Genomic DNA, 24,629 nt, shown 5'->3' on the forward strand with positions numbered 1-24,629 from the left:
TAGTCTAACACATCACCTTAGCAACTGCTTAGCAAAACACTAACAACTATTAAGAACATTTAGCAAACCATCAATAATAACCTAGGAATGGACCCAGACAGCAACACAGTGTCGGCCCAGATCCGGGACCGGGCCGCATCTGGTACATATGGATTTAACGCATACCAGATTTGGGCCGGATTTGGGCCAACACTGTGTTGCTGTCTGCGCATCAGCGTTGTAAGGTTTTATTTCGACTGGGAGAAGGTATATTCAGAAAATTTTCATATAAGTAAAGAAGATGAGGAATATATTAAGCAACCTCTATGAAATATGTAACATCTGTTATGGTTGAGGTTGAGTCCTGTTCTTACATGGACAGAGACCTCATCATTATCCGATACACCCCAGAATTCACACTGATCCATATGTATGACTTAAGGAGGGATTGTCAGCAGCAATATCCATCTGATGTACAGCACACCTCCCCCACAATGTCAGCATGCGATAAGAAACGCTTGTACTTTCAAAGTTTGTTTAGACTGTTTTTTTTTCCCCCGGCTGTACCACAGTGGGAAATGTAATTGTGTGTTTTTGCCTTACTTGAGCTGCAGTAAAGAAGCCCCAGGGGCTGCCTTTTTCTTTTAGAAGAACTGAAAAAAAACCTCACATCTTATTGCTGAATATATTATACAGTGCTCATCCCTCAGAGCACATTCCGCCTTCAACCCTGAACACCTCCGTAAAGCTGCTCAGCCCAGGGTTATGTGCCATTCAGAGGTGAGTTGAGAATACCTATGAAATCCCAATTCAATTTCTGAATTTCAGTTGAGGTAGGCCGAATGCAGAATTATAATTTGAATTAGAAAGAAGCAGAGTTAAGGTGGAATAAAATTAATGTAACTATATGTACTTTTTAATAAGCCAATCATTTTCAGTAAGGATTATCATCATACACACAACATTACACTATAAGAAAAGTGATTCAATCATACATGATTTTAGAGTAAGAGATACTGAGTTACTTTGAATCTAAATAAAAATATATTGATAGACCAACAATATTTTCTCTGGTATGCATTGCAGCATGAATAAATTATGTATTTAGTGTTATTGTGTTGCTGTGGCTTTATTTATGCTGTTATGCTGTTTTGTTGTCACTGTTAGTTATGTGTAGCGTGGTGATGTTAAGAGCTCATCTTTTTACTAGATGCTTATTGATCGTGACTATTATAGAGGTTTGAATGTAAGTGTGTCGGCTTATAACTATTGCATGCCTTTGCTCCACAATAAGACCTTTTCCAAATCAAGGATTGGCTTCTTAAAGGGATAGTTCACTCAAATCTGAAAATTCTGACACCATTTACTCACCCTCATGTCATTCCAAACCTGTACGACTTTCTTTATGAAAAAATAAATGTTTTGAAAATGATCTGTTATGTATTCTGTGTCTTTGTGCTTTTGTTTTGTAATAGTGTCTTGTAGTTGTTTCTGTTCCGCTTGTTGTTTGCACCTGTGACTTGTTACTCTAATTGCACTTGTGTTTATATAGCCCATGGCTGCGTCCAAAATCGCATAGTCTCTTGAGTAGGTACTTTGCGAGCACTAAAAAAGTATGTTCTTTAGGCTTATAGTATGAGTGTGTGGTATAAATGTAATCTGGACGTACTACATTCGAGATAATGTCATCATCATGCGACTTATGACATCAGTTGTGTTGCAAATTCACAAATCCTCACCTGGTATTAAATACAGGTGTAAACGTGGTCTAAAACGTTTTGAGCGTGTCCACTTTCGTAGTGTAAACGCTCGACTTTCAATAGAACCCTAAACCCACAGCCAAGACAATGCCAGCGTGGTTTCATTGTCACAGTTGCTTCAACTGAATTAAGGGTGTGAATACTTATGTCAATGTGAAATTTAAGTGTTTACTTTTTAATAAATGTTTTGCTTTTGCTTTGTCATTATGAGGTATGGACTGTAGATTATTGTGAAAAAATGTGTTCTGCTCAAAGTGCTTGTTTGAGCAAAATCAAGGTGATTGATTAGAGAACATCCACTTCAGAAGAAAAGCGTCAGGATGTTAAATGTATTAATTATCTTAATTGTGTTGTTTTGTGGCATAATGTTTCAGTGCTAATGGCCTCCTCTGATATCACATTATCCCAGCGAGCAGAAAATCTTTCACATTTAGAAAACTGTGAACATTTGCAAGCCGCGCACATTAAATGCAGATATGCCTGCACAACAGTGCCCTAGCGTCAATAAACAGATGTATCTGTCTGGCAAGTGCTATTTAAAATGACCAATGTGTTGATTGTCTCTGTTTTGCAGAAACAGCTTTTGCTGCTGTTGGATTTATGTACCATTTTCAAATCTAGTACTTGAACCAAGGTTAGGCAAAATACAAGAAATGGCTCCCTTTAAATTCATGAGTGTGTATCTGAATTGAACTGGCCTCATGCCACTCATGATGTTGAACTGGAATTGGAACAGAAGGAAGAGGAATTTCCTGAAATATAAAATAACACAACAGAAGAATTTAAAAAACACATAATTAATTCATTTGGATTAATTATGCCTTTTTCTGTTTTGATTACACAATTCTCTGAACTACATTCAACACTGTTCACCACATCGTCTCTGTGTAAAGTACAAAACGTGAATTTGTCTACAGGTGCTTCTTTATAAAATATTTCTTTACAAAGTGACATCGCCAACTACTGGCCTGTCATGAATAATACAGTGTTTTTAATCGTTTTGTGAACGGGATCATTTTGATATCGTTGTCCTCTGTACAAAGAAAAAACTTTTCTGTTTTTAGTACATTGTTGTCGTGTAAACGTATCCAAATATATACTGAATGGGTGTGTTGAGATCAGTATCCAAAGACTTTCCAGGGATTATGGCACTAGATTGGATTTCCAAGCACAGAAAGCAGTATAAATATAAACCTCAAAGAACTTTCAAAGCAAATTATAATTAAGAACCCAGTTTATTCTAATTACTGGTCTTCATCTTTGTCTGGGAAAGTGTCCCAGTCTGCTCCTGTCTAATTATTGAGTGTTGACGAGGCAGCTGGAGCTGACGTCCTCGTTAAGCACTCCAAACGAGAACAATTAGTGCTGTTCAAAGCTGAACATTATACATGCCTCAAGATGCTCATCTGTTTTTGCAGCAGCTGACACACAAATGTCGACACTTGATATTACTTCAGCTTACTGTCAGTGTGCTGCATTTGTTGTATGTGCTCAAATTAAAGAGCAATATACCTGTATCAGCCAGTTAAAAATAAAAAGTCAGCTTCCCTTGTGTCAATTAGCCTGTTTTCACACTTGCAGTTAGGGCTGCACAATTAATCGAATATCTACTCGCTATTACAATTACGGATGCCACGATTCCATTCAAAACAACGATTACAAAAAAATGTTTAGAGCATGTTACGTTGTGAGAGGCGAATCATGAGAGAACGCAGCACAATAGGAATTACCAGTGATGTAAGTTAACGCTGATTAGTCGAACACACAGGAAACACCAGCACCCGCCATTTTTAAAAAGCTGTGTACACACACAGATTATAGCCTGTATATTTACTCCACAAACCAACTCTACGAACATGGAAAACGGTGATAGATGGACCTCTCAACCTTTACGGTAAGGAGAAAATCCAACGCAACTTTGAGGGGACCAAGCCAAACATGTATTTCTGCTCAGCTAGCAACATTGGGCATCAACCACACGGAAAACGCTAATACTTTTTCATATAGTGTCTACTTTGAATAACAGCTCTAATAACCTAATAATAATCTAATATATTAGACAGGACAGTTAAACAGATCGTAAACTAAAGACGAAAAATGGGATTGCTGTGTTAAGGCTCTGCCGTCAAAATAAAAGTCTGCTGCACTGTCAAAGTAAAAGTCATAACAACAAGCGTGGCTTACGTCACTTCAGAGTTCCTACTGGCGGTGCGAGTGCAACCAGGAAGGCGGCCATAGGGGAACATTAGTTCTCGGGGGACCACCTTGATGGTTAGCTCTTAGAACTAAGTTCCTAGAACTACCTGGTGCCAAAGCCCTTATTATTATACCATGTATATTTTTACTTTTTATTATTTATTTAAAGAAGAAACCAAACCAATGTATAGTTGACATTTGAAGCTTAATTTTATAGAAAAGCAATAAAAGTTTTTCAGGATTCAACTTGTTTTTTTTTTTTTTTTTTTTACATACAATTATGGCATGCAGTTGCATTAAAGCTATTCAAAACATCATTCAATATAAATTGTAATAATCGTAATTCATAATCGCAATTACAATTTCAAGGGAATAATCGAAAATTATGATTTTGGTCATAATCGTGCAGCCCTACTTGCAGTTCGGTCGGCTTGGTTCGTTTGGTCCAGACCAAAAAACAAAACAAAAAAACATTTAGTTCTGGTCTGCTTAGCGTTCACATTGTCATAATAATAACGAACCTAAAGGCATAGGGATATGTTCACAACCTGATTGGTCGCCTTTTAATACGTGTATTCATGATAGAACTTACCGAACATCTAAAACAATGCTGTGTGTGTGCCTGCTGGGCTAAATGATGTTTCATTAAACAAAGTTCAGGAGGAGCATGTTCAAATAATTAATCCAATCAACTTGTCAACAACAATCATCATGTCTATCCTGCGGACCACACTCCAATGGTAGGTCGTTCAGGGTGTCGTGGAGGGGTGAGGTGTCTAAGATCCAACATCTAGCTTTTGGGGTGCCTCAGGGCTCAGTGCTTGGACCACTTCTCTTCTCCATTTACATGTCAGTACTAGGATCTGTGATTCAGAATCACGTCTTTTCCTATCACTGCTACACTGATGACACACAACTCTACCTCTCATTCCAGCTCTCATTCTACCTCTCATTCCCATTCCGAGATGCCCTTCGTCTTTAGGGTTTCTTGGGTTTCTTAAAGGGATACTCCACTTTAAAATGAAAATTCTGTCATCATATACTCACCCTCATGTTGTTTCAAACCTGTATGAATTTCTTTCTTCTGCTGAACAGAAAGTAAGATATTTAGAAGAATGTCAGTAACCAGACAGTTTCTGGTCTCATTGACTTCCATAGTAGGAAAAAAATATACTATGGAAGTCAATGAGACCAGAAACTGTCTGGTTACTGATATTCTTCTAAATATCTTCCTTTCTATTCAGCAGAAGAAAGAAATTCATAAAGGATTGAAACAACATGAGGGTGAGTATATGATGACAGAATTTTCATTTTAAAGTGGAGTATCCCTTTAAGCAGTGGGGTTACCCGAGCCTACTTAAATGCTGTGGGAAAAGTACCAGTGTGAAGACAGGTGTTTATGATGTGCGTGAATGTGGATACAACTGTGGAAGAAATGACTTGAAGTAGATTAGTGGGAATAATCAAGTGGACAGGTAGTAGGGTGATTGGAAAGGAGGAGTTTGGAGACGTCTGCCTCTGGAAGCAGAGAGAAGGAGGGTATAATGTGTATATTAGCTGGTAAGATGTGTGTGTCAGTTTGTGGTTTGATAAATTGGCCGCTGATGGTGGTTGTTTTATTTATGAAGAATGTGGCAAAACCGTCAGCTGTTAGGGTTGATGATGGAGGAGGGTTGAGAAGAGAGAAGGTTTTAGAAAAGCATGCGAGAGTCTGAAGAATGGTTAATTTTGTTGTGATGGTAAGTCATTTTAGCAGTAGAGATATTAGCAGAGAAGGAAGAGAGGAGGGATTGATAAAGACCAAGGTCAGTTGGATCTTTCGATTTGCGCCATTTCCTCTCTGCACCCCTGAGTTTAGAACGATGTTCACAGAGAACATCAGATAACCAAGGGGCAGAGGGTGTGGCGCGGGATGGCCTGGAGGAAAGGGGGCAGAAGTTGTCCAAGCAGGATGTTAAGTTGGAGAAAAGAGTATCAGTTGCACTGCTAGTATCTAATGTTAAGAGCTGATCAGGTGGAGGAAGTGCGGATGAGACCAATGAGGATGGGCGAGAGGGTGAGAGTGAGCGTAGGTTTCGCCGAAAGGTGACCTGTGGAGGAGTGTGTGTTGTGTTCTGAGGCAGGTTGAGAGTGAGGAGGAAGTGATCTGAGGTGTGCAGCGGAGTGACCAGCGTATGATCAGTGGAGCAGTAGCACGTGTAAATAAGGTCTAATTGGTTACCTTCTTTGTGAGTAGCCGCAGTAGATACTCGTTTGAGGTCGAATGACCAGCTGAAAACTCGTGAATAGCTTGTAAAATGTGTAAAGGAGTCAAAACTGTGGAAGGAATCCCTTCATCACACACAAAAACCAAGATCTGCTGCGAGGAGACAAGGTTCTGATGCCTGTACTGAACTGTGATGGGCAACATCATGACTATGATGAGAAAAAACAGTCAACTGAGTTTTCAAACATTTTTGAGTAATTTTTATTAAAGTCACCATGAAATCAAAATTGATAATTCTTATTTTTATGGAATATTGCAGTATTTATTATAAATAATTTATTCTTGTACATCATTATTTTTTCTTAATTCAAGTGCCCTGTTAAGCTTTAACCAAAATAACGTCCCCTCTCTCTTGCAGCATCTCTTCTTTTCTCTGATGATGTGTTTACTGGCGCGAGGGCGGAGCAACCTGTCACTCACATGAGATCCACCAATAGCAAACCACAACCATCCAATCAATTCACCATGGACAAAATCTTGCCTTACATTTTTTTTTTCTTGTTCAAGAACCTGTTTCATAGTGAAGAAAAGACTGCCAAAATTTCCATTTCATATGACTCTGTAGAGTGAACATGCAATTTTTAAAAGTATGTGCTTTCCCATTATCAAGTACATACTTGAAGTGTGAAGAATGCAAATTGGGTTGCAGCCTGAACCTAAATTAAAAACAGGTGACTCAGTATTTTACAAAATGTCTGTAAGTTGTATCTTCTCATTATCTTAATTTCTCTTTTACCTGAGACAAAATATCACTGAGAGAAGATTTGTTCCTGCAGGTGGAAGAGCAGTGCTGGCATAGAGAGACATGTTATTGATGGCTTCATGTGTTGAGCTCTAAGGTTTTTCTAGACAGAAATTTTAGTGATAATCCAGCTGGAAGGAAGTCGCCATCCCTGAGCTGCAAAAATCCCCCTTTTACTCCCATTCACAAAAATAAAATAAATAAAAAAGAAGGAAGAAAGAAGGTGGTTAAATACCACAGGATAGTGATGCTATTGTGTTCAGATTCACACCATTACTGCAAGTAAAGATAGATTCCAAGCTACATGTTTTTAAATAAGCCATGTCTGTGTCTCTCTGTGAATTACACAAGATCTATTAACTTTTAGATATTACCTGTTTTGTTTGTTAGGCAAATATAACATTTATTTTGCTTTTAATGTTTTTCATGTGAATATCAGCCAATTTGGATGTTACGATCTGATATATCTTCATTATATCAATGGCTTATATAAAAATACATTTCTACCAAAATGTTGCTTTTATTTAAATTAAAGGATTAGTTCACTTCAGAATTAAAATTTCGTGATAACTTACTCAGCCCCACGTCATCCAAGATGTTCATGGCTTTCTTTCTTCAGTCGAAAAGAAATTAAGGTTTTTGAGGAAAACATTCTAGGATTTTTCTCCATATAGTGGACTTCAATGGGGTCCAACAGGTTGAAGGTCCAAAGGGTAGTTTCAGTGGAGCATCAAAGGCTCTACACGATCCCAGCCAAGGAATAAGAGTCTTATCTAGCGAAATGATCAGCCATTAAAAAACAAAACAAAAAACATTTATATACTTTTTAAACACCAATGCTCATCTTGCACTAGCTCTGCAATGCGCCACACATTACGTAATCATGTTGAAAGGTCACGTGTGACATAGGCAAAAGTACAGAACTAGTGTTTACAAAACGAACATGCAAAGACTAAGTCAATCACAGAGCATCACAGAGCTAAAAAAAACTTAATTTATTTTCGACTGAAGAAAGAAAGACATGAACATCTTGGATGACGTGCGGGTGAGTAAATTATCAGGAAATTTTATTTCTGAAGTGAACTACTCCTTTAAAATATGCTTTCACTGTGTAAAATGTCTTAAGCATATTTTTCTGTTCATCCCTAATGACTTTTTTTCCCCAAACAAGTATGTAACTTTTTGTTATTCAATAAAACACTGAAAAATGAAAATAATAATAATTTTCTACCATTTGCAGACTCCTCCTTTGATAGTTTATTTGATAAAACACCCAACCCAAAGTCATACAGGCTTTGCATTTATATTTTTCATTTTCATGAACAGTACATCCTCTCATAGTTGGCAACAGGGTCATGCCCTGTATAATATTTTAAATGCTATTGCAGAATAATTCATAAAGTAATGACTTTAAAAACTGAATGTAAAGTAATTCATGTATTAAAAATTCAACCTTCTACTACACCAGTAACCTTGCTATGGCTTCCATACCAGTGATGCTTAGATTTATTGCAAGATGCACTGAAACTGAGTGATACAACCATAAATGACTTTATTCAAAATATTCAATTCTAGATAAGGGTTTGCTTTTAACAAATGTACAGCCTGTATTTATACAGTATAAAAAGGCTACTCAACCCTGTTTAAATTGCAGCTTTTTGAGATGTAAAAAAAAAAAATCCAACTAAAATAAAGTCAGATCATTTTCCGCATTTAATGGAATATTGAAACTAACAACATATATGTTAGAAACAAAATGAAAAATAAATAAAAAAGGACTTAAAATGTACTGGTTGTGCACACTCCTCAACTAATGCTTGTTCGAAACACATTTTGCTTTTAATACAGCAGCCAGTCATTTTTGAATAAGATTATATCAACTATATCTCCTGTGTACAGCCCTCTTCAAGTCATTGGAAAATTCAATTGGATTTAGATCTGGGCTCTGATTGGGCCATTTCAAAAAGTTCTTCATCTTATGAAGCCATTCCTTTGTTGACTTAGATTTGTGTTTGAGGTTATTGTCATGCTGCAAAATGATATTCTTCTTCATCTTCAGATTGCAATGGAGGACTTCCATTTATTTATTTATTTTGCCAAAATGGATTGGTATTTGGCACTATCCATTATTCCTTCTATCTGCCCCAGTCCCAGCTGAAGAGAAATAGCCTCATAGCCTGTTTGCTCCACCATACCTCATAGTGGTTATGGTGTCTTTTGGGTAATAAGCAGTCTTGTGCCAAATGTAACTTTTAAAATTATGACCTAAAGGTTAAATTTGGTTTATTCAGAACATAAAAGTATGATCCTAATTATGGACCACTAATTATGCCACATGATTTTATGAAAGTTTTTTTTTTTTTTTTGGTAAATAATGGCTTCTGTCTGGCTACCTTAACCTATAGTCCAGGCATATTAGGCATATGAGGCATATCTCATACATTATTTGCAAGTTTTTTGTAGGTCATGGCTTCAGGAATATTATCGACCAAGAAAAGGCTAAGAAAATCCTTCAGAAACAGCTTATTTTTATTCAAGGTGTGGAATAACAAATTTAAGAATCTATTTCAGATATGCTTCCTTATTGGGATTATGCTGATTGGGTCTGTTTCTCTTGATTGGGCCAGATAACCTGCCTAACCGGTTTTCGCTTGATAGAATCAAATCATCCCTACATTTGCATGCTTTGTTTGAATTTGTCTCCACCTCCAAAAGTCCCTCCCCCTTGGAAGGTATATAAACTACAAGGTATAATGTTTGAATTAGACTTGAGAAAAAACTACAGCCGCGAAGATCTCAATAAAGAATTTCTTCTGCTTAAAAGATCCAACTCAAGCCTCCTGGTTTATGCTTCGATGAAGGAATAAAGTTTCCAACAAGGGTTAATCAACATCATTCAAATGATGAACGGAGGATTATAATTTTGGTACTTTTGGTTACACTTTATTTAGATTTTCCGCTTTGGACATTCTACTATTACAACTAGATGTCAACTAACTCTCATTAGGGTATTAGTAGACGGTCTGCTTAATATCTGCTAACACTTTATTTTGATGCTCCCCATACAGACATTCTGCTGACGATAATAAGTAACTTTGCAACTACTTGTCAACTCATTCTACTAAACCAAACCCGAACCCTAACCCTAACAGTCTAATGAGAGTTATTTGACATGTAGTTGCAAAGTTACTTATAGTAGGTAGAATGTCTAAATTAGACCTTTAAAGCAGAACTCGGAAAGTCACTTCTTCGCTGATTTTCCCTTTTGTTGTTGCATGTTTTCCCCACGAGCTCCCCCTACAGCTGTGGTGGGCATATATTTCACAACACTGTCGTAAAAAACTCACTTGCGGCGGCCTCCTCCTCCTCTCTACCGCTGCTCATGTGCATTTGTTATGATTGGAGCAAGCCAACTGTATCGTGTGGAGCTATGTCTACCGAGGTGGGTAATACATCATACATGCGTGCAGGGCTTAAATTGGGATTTATTATGTGGGGGGGCTCTCCCCAGGGGGGTCCGGGGGTATGCGCCCCCGTGATTTTTTTTTGAAAAATAAACCATTAAATGGCATTTTCTGGAGAGTTTTGTGCAAAGAAATGGAGAAATTGAGTCTTACATGATATGTGAAAAACTGCAAGGTTAAGAGCATATACTTTGCATTGTTGTAGTATCAACAGGTATTAGGACATTTAGCATTTACATTACTGTTAATCAGCAGTGGTGGAATGTAACAAAGTACAAATAGCCTACTTCGTTACTTTACTGAAGTAGGCTACATTTTTCACGTAGTTGTATCTTTACTTTACTTAAGTAGAATCAATAGTGCATAGGCCTACTTTTGACTTTTACTTCGTTACATTTTGCAGCAATTATTATACTTTCTACTCCACTACATTTCTACATTTCGTTACATTTTCTGATCAGTTTTTCCCCTGTCAAAACAGGGATTGAAAAAAAATCTCCTGTTTTCAGTGCAGATGCAGTGATGCGTTCATGTAAGGGTGGCACTGCCAATAAAGCACCTAAAAGCTGTCACTAAGAACCGGCAAAAGTAGGCCTAATGATTATGAATATGTAAAATATATCAAGGAGACATTTTAATTGTTTATTAATAAACAATTGTTTTCTGTGTCAGTGCCCTGCATAGATGAAGTTGACGATGACTCGCGATCTTCGCAGTAGTGAACGCGCCAGAGAGAAATGCACATTTCATACGGATTACACAAGCAGCAATCTGTTTCCTTTCGTTTTGAATTGTTCTGTTTAAAAGAAGACATTTCAAGCTTTCTATAGATATTTCTCAGGTCTGTCAGGCAAGTAGGCTAGCTACCTTGCGCTGAGTTTCGGTTCATTTATGAGACGCGCTTCAGTTCACGCGCTGGCGCCTCCGTGTCTATTTTCTGCTATATTTACTTCTTAATTATTAAATCCTGGCAATTGGTTGATGAAACATTTATTAAAATTAAGATATCATTAATACAAAACGAAATTCATTTTAAAGAAAGGCTTGCTTTCCGTTTGAGCCTGAGGTCTCAGTGAAAGTTTTAAACAGTCTTTTAGTGCCGCTTTCAGAGCGATCACGTCCGTAACGGAGAACTGTCCCGTCCGTAACATTGTTTTTTCCTCATAAATGTGAACATGAAAAATAAAATAAAATGAATATGTTATGTTAGCCTATGTTATGTTCTGTGGAGAGCCGACCCTTTTTCATCCGGATGAAGAAGGGTCGGCTCTCCACAGAACATAACATTTAGCCTACTGGTTTGCACATGGTGTAATTCACAGAATTACAAAACAATATTTTACCACCTAAAAGTTAAAGATTTTTTTGTGTCACATCCACGGCATGTGTAGCCTATTTCCCTCATATTAAATATAAAACGCATGTGTAGACTGATATTTTTCTAATGTCTGGACTCCTTTATTAAGGGAGTATGGATATATAAACAGTTTCAATATATTTGGTATTAAAATGCATTTTCTGAGAATTTATATTTCAAGTTTTTACTGCAAATGTCACGTCCATAACGCTGGAATTGACATCACTTGATTACACATTGTATTATCTTGTTAGTGACCCATACAATGTGGCAAACATATTTTCCTTTCCTTGTCTTTCAAGGCCAGGACACTTTTTGTACAACCAACTTTGTGCTGAACTTGACAAAATTGATCTGTTGCTTGCAGCGGCGGCCAGCCCAGCAGCTCGTGAGTTTTTTTTTTTTTTTAAGGCAGTTCTGAAACTTTTACCACCAATATCACCAGGACAGGTTGTTTAACCATCCAAATGATTTCTAGACAGTTTTATTAAGTTTAAAAAGTTACCAAGTTCTGCTTTAAAATAAAGTGTAACCTTACTTTGTAGTGAGAGTCTTGTGATTGGTTAATTCCAAACACATTAAAATGCCCAATTATAATAGGGTGTGTTATGCTGTGTAGGGGTGAATCTATCATCGGATTCGTCTATCAACGGATAAATTAGTGATCTGGTGATAGACACCTGCTTTCAAACGCTCCTGTGTGTATCTGTGTAAACGCAGTGAAGAGCGTCAAAGACATCTATTTACAACATGTTTTTGAACCATTGATCATTGTAGCCAATAACAGACATAAATGTTGAGTGCGTGAGCACAATGGCCAATCAGAGATATTAAAGTATCCACTCAACAGCGCTCACAATGCTAGGGGGAAATTGCCTGGCTCTTATGTCTGTCCCGTTTGCCTCCCTCCCACCTTCCTCTGTTGGACTCTATGTTTTGATGTTAGTTAAGGTGCATAAATAAGTCTTCTTGATGGGGGAAATGTAAGGGATTATCTGGGTTTGTTTCTGTTTTGTTTTAGTTATGTGTCCAAGCTTTCAGTTCATTTGTAAAGTTTTTCATTGTTTGATCAATTTGCGGACATGTTATTCATGTCTTTGATTGGTTTGTTCTGTTAAAGCCCTGTGTTTCTTTCATTTCATTGTCAGTTCTTGTCATGTTTTACCTGGTTGTTCTGTTCGGGGTTCTATTGCTGCAATTAGATCTGTTAATTCATCTTTATTTTGCAACCCAGTGTAACATATACAATCAGGTTTTTCTTTAGTTTTTCCTTGAAAAGTTTGTTACATGAACTTTGTTGGTTTCAATATTACATTAAAGGTGGAAAAAAGATCTGACATGGGTTTACATAGATTCACTACATATATATATATATATATATATATATTTACATTTTAATAAAGCTGCTATTTTAAAAGTGCTGTATAAACTTTTGTATATTAGCTGTCCATATGTTTCATATTGCCTGGCATACAGTAATCTATATCCATGCTTTACATCTCCTAGCAACAGTCTTTGCATGGCCTGTAGCAGGTTTAGGGGGCCAAGCTGAAAGAAACCCTGCTTCAATGGACATGATACAAAATACTAAAATTAGAAAAAAAGATAAACAGAATACATTTTGTGAGTCACAAATCTGTACACATTTTAATGCAAGTTTTTAATACTGTTCACAAAGATCTAAGATTTTTTTGTTCTCTAAAAGGCCACTCTAAAATGTTCAGTTCTTCTGTATTGGACCCCAATACAGTAAAACTGCACATCTTAGGCCCCATCCACACTACTGCGTTTTAGTTTAGAAACGGAGAATACGATCTCCGTCCACACCAGCGTTTTAGCTGCGTATTAGAATTGATCTCCGTCCACATTAAAACGACTGAAAACGCGGATCACGTGACCATTCACCAACACTGGGCATGCGCGTGCCGGTGTAAACACAACTTCATTCATAAAATGATCCCACCATGCGCTGGTTCTTCCCGGGTTAACCCAAAACCGACGCTCCATGTACGGTCGATACCGCCGCTGCACACGGGAATTGTCACATATCGCTCGAATAATAGCTTGCCTTCGGTGCATGTAGGCAGTTATAGCATTGTAAAATGCAGAATTTACTTGCACAACAGCTTCTAGCAAAGATATACGCCATGACTGATGACACCCAATCATAGAGCCGAGCGTGAGCCTCTACTACGTCATCGTTTCTAAAGTCCTCCGTTTTGACCCGTCTTCACTAAAACGCCCTCCGGAGATTCAAAACAAAAAACGGGCCTGCAGCGTTTCTAAACTTCTCCGTTTTGAGTCACCGTTTTTGCCATTTTAGTCTGGACGGGAGGTGCAAATGTAGCAAAAGGTCTCCGTTTTTAAACGAAAACGCATTAGTGTGGATGGGGCCTTAGAGTGGCCTTTTATTGTGGCCAGCCTAAGGCACACCTGTGCAATAATCATGCTGTCTAATCAGCATCTTGATATGCCACACCTATGAGGTCGATGGATGACCTCGACAAAGGAGAAGTGCTCACTAACACAGATTTAGACAGATTTGTGAACAATATTTGAGAGAAATTGGCCTTTTGTGTACATAGAAAAAGTCTTAGATCTTTGAGTTCAGCTCATGAAAAATGGGGGCAAAAACAAAAGTGTTGCATTTATAATTTTGTTCAGTGTACATGAACTGAGGATGTATATTTCACCAGCCTTCCTAGTTTTTCAGCAGCATTGAGAATGGTGGAATTTAACTATGCAAAATCTATGGTGTAATATGAAATACAATATAGGCTATTTGAAGTTTATTGCAGAAAATTTTTCTATTTACAAGTATACATTAGTATTTAGAGTTGAATTTAGTGAGGCCGACTTGATTACTTAATTTTGCTTTGATTTTCTTTTGTTTCATGGTGAAGCGTTCTTCAGGATTATGGGTAGTGTAGGTTTTAACTGCAGATTCAGCTGTTTTTATATCTATATATATATTTTATATTTATTTTTTAATGAAGCTCTAATGAAGTCACACTGACTTTTTAATGACATTTTAATGAAATCGCACAGACTTACGGCTTCTACCAGAGCATATATCATCAACTAACAATCTCAGCGCTCATGGTAGGTCTAGAATGGTTTCCCTAAACATGTATTTCTCTATGGAGAAAATTAATGAGATTCTTACATCCAGAACCCTACTGTTGTTTTCCATTAAGTCTTGTTATTTTTTTTCCCAGAGTATATGAAATATCAGACACTATCTTTTTGCAAGCTAGTTTAAAGGGAAGCTAAAATAAAGCCCACTCCACATGATTGTGCCGATAGCTGAAATACCCCTGTGCAATGCCTCAGGGTAATTGGAAGTAATCGTTCATCCATAAAGGTATTTCTGCATAACGATGAGCAGATGGTGTGCCACTTTGTGGTGAGGAAACTTAAGAATGCTCCAAGTCTAACAGGCAATTACACTCCTCCTATGCACAATTTACTCAGCCATAAGTAGCCCAGTCATGCTCCTCTGAGAGAGGTGAACGAGCCAATTTCACTTCAGATGCTCCAGCAATTAAAGGTGGAAACACTTACAGATATGTGCTATCACACTCGCTGAGGGAGACCATGAGAAAGTGAAAGAGGCAAAGAAAGAGTGAAAAATGAGGGACTGAGAGAGGAAGATGTTAAAAGTAATAATGGTAAAAAGAAAATGATCGTTAGAAGATTTTTATAAAAGGGTACACAAGAAAGGGTTACGCAGAAATGAAAATTATGTGATCAATCCTCATGTCGTTCCAACCCCTAAGACTTTTACTGTGTCTTTACAAACTGTGTATCTATCTATCTATGGAAGTAAACTAATGACAAATGTTTTTGAAACAAAAAAGCTTGTTGAATTGCACTACTTGAAAAAATACGCATTGCATTAAACATTTTAATGCATTGTGTTTTTAGGGCTTGCATTTTTATGGGCTGAAATTCAACATGGTTGTATATTTAAGCAGTGAATATTTCAATCCAAAACATTTCACACACATTTTCATTACAGGCAATTTTTGGTCCATTTTATTTCACTTTTCAAATTCGCTTCCACAAATTCAGTGGTTCAAATTCAACAGAAAATTCAACCTTTGACATCCGAGAACAGCAGGAATATCAGTAGATTGCTGAAACGTTTCACGCTAAGCGATTACCACTGAATTTGTGGAAGCGAATTTGTAAAGTGAAATAAAATGGACCGAAAATTGCCTGTCGAATATTATAGGTTGTATTTTTTTAATGCGGTTTTTGAAGCTGCTACCACCGATCTGGATGAGCTCACAGATACTGTAACATCATATATGAGTTTCTGTGAGGATACATGCATTCCTACCAGGACATTCTTATCAGTCACTAATGAAAATTACTGGGAAACTCAAACAGCTTCGTCATGCCAAAGAGGATGCTTATAGAAGTGGGGATAAAATCTTGTATAACCAGGCAAGAAACAGACTGACAAAGGAGATCAAAGTTGCTAAAAGAAGCTACTCTGAAAAGCTGAAAACCCCGTTTTCAGCCAACGACCCGGCATCGGTCTGGACAGGTCTGAGGAACATCACCAACTACAAGTCACCATCCCCCCGATCTGTGGAGAATCAACAACTTGCTGATGATTTAAATTCATTCTACTGTTGGTTTGAAGACTGGTGTCGGCCCACCTGAAGGACATCACTGGACCCCTGCTGGATCCCTTTCAGTTTATCCTGCAACATCTCGACAAACCTCGGACTTATCCAAGGATCTTATTTGTGGACTTCAGTTCGGTCTTCAATACCATCATGCATGATCTTCTCACAGCAAAACTGACCCAGCTCTCCATGCCATGCTCAATCTGTCAGTGGATCTCCAGCTTCCCGACGGACCGGCAACAGCGAGTGAGACTGGGGAAACTCACATCCAGGACGCTCACCATCAGCACTGGCGCCCCCCAAGGGGTGTGTTCTCTCCCCACTGCTCTTTTCCCTGTACACTAATGACTGCACTTCTAAAGACCCCTCTGTCAAGCTCCTGAAATCTGCTGACGACACCACAGTCATCGGTCTCATCCAAAATGGTGACGAGTCTGCTTACAGACTGGAGGTTGAACAGCTGGCTGTCTGGTGCAGTTATAACAACCTGGAGCTGAACATGCTCAAAACAGTGGAGGTGATAGTGGACTTCAGGAGGAACAGCCCAGCACTCCCCCCACTCACCATCATGAACAGCACTGTGGAAGCAGTGGAGTCATTCAGGTTCCTGCGCACTACCATCCCTCAGGACCTGAAGTGGGACAATCACATTGACTCCATTGTGAAAAAGGCCCAACAGAGACAGCTGAGGAAGTTCACCCTGCCACAGGAGCTGCTGATTCAGTTCTACTCAGCCGTCACTGAGTCTGTTTTATGCACTTCCATCACTGTCTGGTTTGGTTCAGCTACCAAATCAGACATCAGGAGACTATAACGGACAGTCCGGCCTGCGGAGAGGATTATTGGTGCCCCCCTGCCCAGCCTCCAGGAACTGTACTCTTCCAGAGTGAGGAAGAGAGTAGGTAAAATAATCACAGACTCCACTCGCCCTGGACACCAGCTGTCTGAACTGTTACCATCAAGACGGCGACTCAGATCACTGGCCACAAGAACATCTAGCACAGGAACAGTTTCTTCCCACAGGCCTTTTCCCTTCTGAACAGTTAACATTCCTCCCAAGGCATATGCCTGTAAGTGCAATACTCCCAATGTTTGGTGCAATATCTTCTAAACTCAGGTGATATTTATATTTATTCATACTATTCAAAATACTGTAAATGTGTTCATAATCTGTACATGTTTATTCTGACTAAACCCAACTGTGACCTTATACTTTTTTTCATATTTTTATATGTATATTTTTATTCTTAGAATGTGTATTACTATGTTTCTTGTTGTATTTGTATTTGTATATGTGCACTGGAAGCTTCAGTACCAAATTCTGATACTGATTTTTAAACAGAATGAATGTTTTGGAAAAGTGAAATCTGAAAGGTGAATATGGATTATTGAATTTTGAATAATGAAAATGTGTGTGTCTATCTATCTATCTATCTATCTATCTATCTATCTATCTATCTATCTATCTATCTATCTATCTATCTATCTATCTATCTATCTATCTATCTATCTATCTATCTATCTATCTATCTATCTATCCATCCATCCATCCATCCATCCATCCATCCATCCATCCATCCATCCATCCATCCATCCATCCATCCATCCATCCATCCATCCATCCATCCATCCATCCATCCATACCCACCCACATCTATCTATCTATCTATCTATCTATCTATCTATCTATCTATCTATCTATCTATCTATCTATCTATCTATCTATCTATCTATCTATCTATCTATCTATCTATCTATCTATCTATCTATCTATCCATCCATCCATCCATCCATCCATCCATCCATCCATCCATCCATCCATCCCTACTCACCCACCCACCCACATCTATCTATCTATCTATCTATCTATCTATCTATCTATCTATCTATCTATCTATCTATCTATCTATCTATCTATCTATCTATCTATCTATCTATCTATCCATCCATCCATCCATCCATCCATCCATCCATCCATCCATCCATCCATCCATCCATCCATCCATCCATCCATCCATCCATCCATCCATCCATCCATCCATCCATCCATCCATCCATCCATCCATCCATCCATCCATCCATCCATCCATCCATCCCTACTCACCCACCCACCCACATCTATCTATCTATCTATCTATCTATCTATCTATCTATCTATCTATCTATCTATCTATCTATCTATCTATCTATCTATCTATCCATCCATCCATCCATCCATCCATCCATCCATCCATCCCCTCCCACCCACCCACCCACCCATCCATCCATCCATCCATCCATCCATCCATCCATCCATCCATCCATCCATCCATCTATCTATCTATCTATCTATCTATCTATCTATCTATCTATCTATCTATCTATCTATCTATCTATCTATCTATCTATCTATCTATCTATCTATCTATCTATCTATCTATCTATCTATCATCCAGCCATCCATCCATCCATCCATCCATCCATCCATCCATCCATCCATCCATTTGTTCACCCAATCTCCTACCCATCCCTCAATCTGCCATCCATCCAACTCTCCTTATAATGAAAAGTGTTAGCTGAACTAATCACCTTAAATACTCCAATAATAATGTCCCACCATTTAACAAAGTGACATTGAATATTTACAGCTAAGGCACTTAAGTGCTTTTGTTCTCAGCAGGGTAGATTATTTTAATGCAGTTCACATTCAGCCGCCCACAGCTTCAGTTCCTCAGCAGTGACGTTAATTTCCCTGCATGCCACTCAATATATGACTATACACTCCAATGTACTTTACAATACAGCTCGAATGTATTATGATACAAATCTAATAACCTATTCATCCGTCTGATGTGCTGTTTCCTGTCAGCTCTTTTGTCATTTACAGCTCTGCAGTTTGATTAGGAAGAAGATTGAAACAGCAAGAATGAGGCTTATTGTGATCTTTCAAGGTGTCTTTTGAGACCACAGCACACTAAATTCGGTCAAAATGACATCCGAGTCCTGCACATCATCAAGTCCTGTTATTCCCAGTGGAGTCGTGTGGCGACTTGCTGTCAGAGGGTGTTCAGTGGACTTCCCAGTGTGCAGAGCTCAGTTTAATTGCTCCTTGCCTCCAGCAGAAGGTAGAGAGCACACATTTGATTGGAGTGGAAATGAATGCATCTCTTACGGCTTGTTTGACTTGTATGGATGAGTGTGGAATGAATTCCTCCACCTTAGGAGGAAGCTTAAATATCAGTGAGATTATTCTGCTGGATGCTGAATAGAGTGAACTTTACGGTGTCTTTTTTCTGAGTAAAATACATCCATTCATCCATCCATTCTCCAGACTACTTGTCCTTTGTAAGGTTGCAGGCTGTGTAAAATCTGTAACATATTGATTTTATGAGGTCACAGAGTTCATGCGGATGTACCATGCTTTATGTATGTTTTTTCCCCACTCTGTTTTATATGAAAGTAAAATAATGCCAAATATTTTTGAAATAAAAAAGCCTGTTGAACTGCACTACTTGAAAAAAAAATAGGCATTGCATTAACCATGCTTGCATTTTAATGCATTGTATTTTTAGGGCTTGCATTTGTATGGGCTGAAATTCAGCATGGTTGAATATTTAAGCTGTGAATATTTCAATTCAAAACATTTCAAACACATTTTCATTATTAAAAATTAAATAATCCATATTCCCCTTTAATATTTCACTTCCAAAATAGTCAAGCTGTTTAAAAATACAACCTATAATATTCAACAGGCAATTTTCGGTCCATTTTATTTCGCTTTGCAAATTCGCTTCCACAAATTCAGTGGTTCAAACTCGACATCCAGGAACTGCAAGAAAAGCAGTAGATTACCGAGCATACTCTCCATCTGCTGTTAGTCGATCTCACCAGCAGGGGGTGCAAGCGTGTGTTGTTGACGAAGACAGAGCAACAGTTAGAGCAAGCCATTCATTCATAAAATGAAAATGATTAACTGGGTCAGTATATATGCGGAAAAGATGATAAAGACACAAAAGCTGTGTTTATGTTTCATTCAATAACTTCATTGTTACTTTCCCTGTCTATGAACGGGATTAAATCGGTTTCCCCTTAATACCTCATACTCAAGGATTCCCCTTCCGTCGGGACAAAACGCTATATATAAGTATGCCTACGTGTGTACTGCATTAGATTAAACTGGGAAGAGTCATAGCACTTGTATATTGTTGTCCTCTCCGTTAGTTTAACTGTAAGTCGCTTTGGATAAAAGCGTCTGCTAAATGACTAAATGTAGCCTAAATGTAAATTGGCTTGACATTGGACATTCGCACATTTAGGGACCGTCTCTAAACTTGCATACAACATTGGCATACACGTTTCTAATCTAATTTCAATAGCAAACTTCAATTTATTTGAATAAATATCAAAAATCTAAAGGGTGCGCATTATGCCTGACACCTACACGAACACTTTACAGTTGGTTTTGTGACTGTAAGTCGTTCTACGTGTATACCAATGTCGTATGTAACTTTAGAGTCGGTCCCTAAATGTGCAACTGTCCAACATCAAGCCAACTTTATGCCAGTATATCACTGGCAAACTCTCAGCATTAAACTTTGCGCGTTAAGTTCATATTCTGAGTCCATCTGCTTGCCTGCGAGTTTGGTTTTTAATATCACTGTATTAGTGCATTAAGCTTAAGCGTTTTATGTCCAGTAGGGGAATCCTGAAGTATTGAGGGAAACCCCTACTGCATGCAGCACATCACCGCAATATAAAGTTAAAGTCAACTAAACAACCAAGAGAAATATATGTCAACCTCAAATGTAACATTGGATCTGTACATCCACATCGGGGGAATTATACTCTCGTTCACGGTAGAGAAAGATGCATGTACACTGTTAGACTTTTCAAGGGGTTTTTACAGTAACTTACTGGCAACACTGTTGCCAGTAAGTTACTGTAATTAAGAGTTACAGTACCAAACCGTATTTCAGTTTTGTGTAATACAGTGCATTACTGTAAAAACGAAGCTAATCAGTACAGTGCATTACTGTAAAAACTAAGCTAATCAGTACACTACTGTAATTATTTTTATTTGTACTAAAAATAAATTAGATTTGATAATTTTGATATATGATTAATTTTATTTTTATCCTACATAAGTACTACTTTCATACAAACCAATTAGACAACGTTATCACAAAATACCATTTTTTTATTTAAAACATTTCATATATATCACAAAATAAACATGCCAATGCTGGAAATGATGTGTGAAATTTTTACACATTAATGGGTGAGTTTAGAGACAACATTTTTTGTGTTAATTTTAACTCATTCATTGTGTTAATGATTTTAACAAAGTAAATATGTCAGAGAGGTTAGCACAAAGATGTGTAAACGTGTTAAATTAACACATTATGTGCTGTCCTTCACTGCAAACATTTTTGAAAACATACATAAAACCATAAACAAAACATTAGCATTTGACTAAATGAATGTAGAGTCATTGGTTGTTTAGCTTATACAAGTATTATAATGAAATATCAACCATTACATTCATAAAACTGGAGAATATAAATACATTTTTAAGCATTCAAAAAGGAAATGTCCAAAACAGGACAAAACACAGTTCTTTTCACAATACAAGACACATAACCCCACCTTAAAAATAATTTCACTTATTTCCAAAAATGTGTTGGATTCATGTACACTGGTGGCCAAAAGAAGTATTTAAGTGTCGTAATGTTTTTGAAAGAAGTCATTTCTTATTATTATCAATGTCTGACTGTCTACTCCATATTTTCTACAGCATAGGAGTAAAAGTCATCATCAAAATAATCTTTAAAAAGCCAACACAATGTTTTTGTCCACCTTTGTGAATAAATTAACTTCTCCAAAGATTGGTTCCTGTTCAGAACTTGATTGACAACATCAGAGTGTTCCCTGGTCTGCATGCGTGCCCACAAACACAAATGTACTCAGTCCTTCAGAGGAGATCCCGGTTCCAAAACTATATGAGAGAGAGAGAGAGAGAGAGAGAGAGAGAGAGAGAGAGAGAATATTAGTGTCACATTATTTTTAACCTCCTTTTTTGTTCATTTTTATTATTATTTTCACAAAAACTTAAGAATATATATTTGTAAACAGCTTTTGTCAATAAATAGCATACAAAAGAACTAAATTAAATTATGCCAGATTAAATTTTAATACTTACAAATCCTAAATTCTGTCCAAAAATGCTGAGATCCATAGAAAGAACGACTGAAATAGATGATTTTAGCCCATTTCAGCTTGTCTGCAGTGAAGGAGTACCTGTTTGAGACAAATACACACTAAGATACATGCAAGAAATCATTGTGTGATGATCGTTCTCCTTCCTAAAGTAGTTAACCCACCTGTGCGCTGATATTAGGACCTTCCTAGTCAGGTGGAACTGCAATGGTAGAGAGTCTTCTGGCTAATAAAATATAAAAATAATGCAAAAATATAAACTTAAGTTGTTTAGAATGCTAGATTTGGTCTGAATGAATTAGTGAGAGTTTTACTGCAGTGCTTACCTGGATACATTTAATCTGGTGAGACTGAACAAAGACAATGGTCCATCTTCTGATTGGTTCATTTGCTGTGTAATAAAGTTAGACATAATGCAAAGGTCACTTATTTGATATATAAAGTTAGCCAATTTTATAGAGATTTTATAAGATATTGTAAGCTACCTAGTCTGCACCAGTGGCTCAAAAGCAATTTTCACATATCGTATGCTAATCATTTCAGCAAACTTATATCAAAATATATCACAAATGGGCTGGCCTAACTTACCTCTGGAATCTTGCTAAGTCACTGGCGCGAATTGGCGCTTTGTTGCAGTTGCCTTTAAACACAAAAATGGAAGTAAATATTAAATTCCATTAAAAAAAACTATAATATGGTATAGTTTGCAAACTAATGCTAAAACTATAAAGGTTCTCATCAGTAGGCCAACATTAGGCTATAAACAGAATTTCACATTAGTTTATTCACATTTATTGTTAATGTAAACGCGTTGCTCGTTGGCATATTTTAACTCGACAATTCAATAATCTAACAAAGTGTGTAAAATGAAACGTTAGCTCAGTTTACCATGGTAAAGTTCGTTACCACCATGTTGACGACGAGTAGGCTAACTTTAACGTTAACATACGTTAAACTGGGCACAATCCTGTCAACAGCCAGTCTATGGTCAACATACACAGAATGTTTTTTTTTTTTTTTTTTTTTTTTTACCTTGCTTGCTGATCTCTCTCTCGGTGAAGTGAATTCCGTCTCTTCCCCGGGCCAGACACGAACGTCGCGATCCAACAAAAGACAGACCCCATTACCTACACTGGATGTCTGTCTGACGCGACACGACAAATCCCAGACAGTGAAGTGATGCGCCGCGGCCGTTATATTTCTGACGTAGTCCGATACGAGTCCAAGCGCTCGCGCTAGTTCTTACAAGGGATAAACAGGTTTGCATTTAAAGGTCCGGTCGCTTCAATGTGTCCAATATAGACAGCCTCTGGCTATTATAGCGTTGTAGACACGCGGTGTAAGGCAAAAATTAGGAAATAAAAAGCACGGTGGAATGGTGCCAGCCAGAGAGGCAGTTACGTCAAATACAGTAGTATACAGCAAATTTAAAAAATACAGTAAGTCTCTGTATGTGGTGTTAGACGTCACAGAAAATTCCCATGATGCAATTGGAATCACAGTTATTTACTGTAAAGAGAAATAGCAGTATAATACTGGGGGATTTAAAGTAAATAACTGTAGAAATTACAGAAAAGTCTAACAGTGTAGGCTACACAGGAAAAGTAACCGTGAAGACACTGAATATAACATAAAACAGTCATACAAAAAAACAAAACGTTAAAAATTGACAATGTGTGCAAGAAAATAGTGAATGGAAGAAAGGTGAGAGAAAAATGAAACAGGGAGTGATAACAGGCATTCCAATCAAAGAAGATCTAGAAAAACTCATACGAAGTATTTCTGGAGGGGAAGTGAGTAGAATAAAAAGGTTGCAAAAAACAATGCATGGGGAAAGGATTGATAGTTTGTCAGTTCTTTTGGAGTTTCAGGATTCAGTGCTTCCAGAAAGAGTTGCAATTGGATATATGGTCTTCGTAGTGAGGCCATATATTCATCCCCCACTCCGCTGTTGTAGATGTCAGAGATATGGACATATAGCAGCGGTGTGCAAAGGAAAACACAGATGTCTCAAGTGTGGAGGTGATCAT

At 37.6% G+C, this 24,629-nt stretch overlaps 1 long non-coding RNA gene across 1 annotated transcript; it reads right to left on the minus strand.

The window, feature by feature from the left end:
* Window positions 1-21,459: 21,459 nt before the first annotated feature.
* Window positions 21,460-24,184, minus strand: LOC311296540. Its single transcript, XR_014628616.1, has 6 exons — window positions 23,632-24,184; window positions 23,188-23,239; window positions 22,926-22,990; window positions 22,764-22,825; window positions 22,583-22,680; window positions 21,460-22,378 (listed from the first exon to the last, which is right to left on the minus strand). It is a non-coding gene; the product is annotated as an uncharacterized lncRNA (long non-coding RNA).
* Between the last annotated feature and the right edge of the window lie 445 nt (window positions 24,185-24,629).

Source organism: Rutilus rutilus (assembly GCF_951802725.1).
Source record: "Rutilus rutilus genome assembly, chromosome: 1".
NCBI classification, from domain to species: domain Eukaryota; kingdom Metazoa; phylum Chordata; class Actinopteri; order Cypriniformes; family Leuciscidae; genus Rutilus; species Rutilus rutilus.